This window comes from Lucilia cuprina, chromosome 6 (assembly GCF_022045245.1).
Source record: "Lucilia cuprina isolate Lc7/37 chromosome 6, ASM2204524v1, whole genome shotgun sequence".
NCBI lineage: Eukaryota > Metazoa > Arthropoda > Insecta > Diptera > Calliphoridae > Lucilia > Lucilia cuprina.
The window spans coordinates 54,614,880-54,616,620 of record NC_060954.1 but is presented as its reverse complement, the minus strand read 5'-3'; positions in this window follow the sequence as shown (position 1 = coordinate 54,616,620).

Here is a 1,741-nt window from a genome sequence, read left to right as displayed (position 1 = left end):
TAGTTCAGTTCTAGTTCAGTTCTAGTTCAGTTCTAGTTCAGTTCTAGTTCAGTTCTAGTTCAGTTCTAGTTCAGTTCTAGTTCAGTTCTAGTTCAGTTCTAGTTTTAGCTCAGTTCTTCTTTCTGTTGTATTGTCAGGATATAAGATTGATCGATTTTTTGACACCTATTAACCATATAAACCCTACAAAACGATTTCCACATATTTAGATAGTCGAAATTTGAGCTCGATTACTTTAATGCGTACCGTCTTATTGGCTAAACGGCTAATAAAAGTGGACGCCCGAAAACAAAGCACGACGGTTGTTAATTTAATTTCTATTAGAGACTTTTGAGTTAGAAAATTGAATTTAAATAACAAATAAATATAAAAAATGGCGGGAAAAGTAATCAAAAAACGAGAGAAATAAAAGTTAACTTTCGCGCGCTCAATATGCACCCCAACTCTTTTTCATTTAACATGCAACTGATCTATGAATCCATATATTTTATAAAAATTTAAATAACAATTAAAAATCAGCAAAACAACAACATCAATTTCCATATTCTGTTCTAAAATGAGACGAATGCCAATGTCGACTAAAACCAACAACTACAAAACTACAAAAAAAAATAAAATAATTAAATTTAAAATTAGAATGAGAATGAGAAATTTAACTGTTACTGATTAATAACAACGATGAAAGTTTAAAAAAATACTTTAAATCATTAAAGTAAAAAACTTTAAGCCCAAACACCAAATTTAAAGCGCTTCGAAAAAAAGGAATACGAACAACAAAGAACCGGATATAATTTCCGGTGTTGAAAAATCAAATCTGATTTTGCGTTTAAATAGTTTTTGCGTTTTTTTGTCATTTACTCGTGCCGCTGGAAAAAAAGAAAAACGAAACTTAAAAAATTATATGTAAATGACCAAGTTAATGGCTATAGCTATAGTAAAACATGTGTTTTTTCTGCTGTGGTGTTGGTGGTTGGATAAATTATGATTTCAACTATTTGAATAATTGTCAACCCAAAAAAAACACTAAAAACTATTCTATGCGTTACGCATGGCAACACTTTATGAACTTAATTAAAAATTCAATTTGAAAAATTCTCCATAAAATATTATAATTATTATTAACAAAATCAAATATTTGTTGCTTATTTCTAGTATTAAGGTCACTTTGCTCCCAATAGTTTTATTTTTATCTATTTGCTTATATTTTATACCCATTTTCTCTAATTCCAGTTCTTTAGACATTATAGAGTGTGCGTTTATTTTTGTTTAAGCTGCATGCACATCATCTAATGAGGATCACAATCATGTTTTACAGATAACTACTCTAAATCCGTATCTCATTCTCAAGGAGACCAATAAATATTTCAAAATCAAATTGTATATTCGCTTAAAGAGGCGGATTTACAACACATACAAAATTTGTTCGAAATGATGAAAATAATGATGAAACTACGAAAAAATACTGTAATTTTATTGATAGTTTGTATTGCTAGTTTAAGATGGGACGAGATTTATGGTAAGTGTATTATATTTAAAATATATTATTTGGAAGTCATGATATAATAACAGAGGTGTGTTGTTGAAAAGGGTTCAAAAATTAGGATTTTACTAGAACTTGAACAGAACTAGAATTGAACTAGAACAGAACTAAAACAGAACTAGAACAGAACTAGAACAGAACTAGAACTAGAACAGAACTAGAACAGAACTAGAACAGAACTAGAACAGAACTAGAACAGAA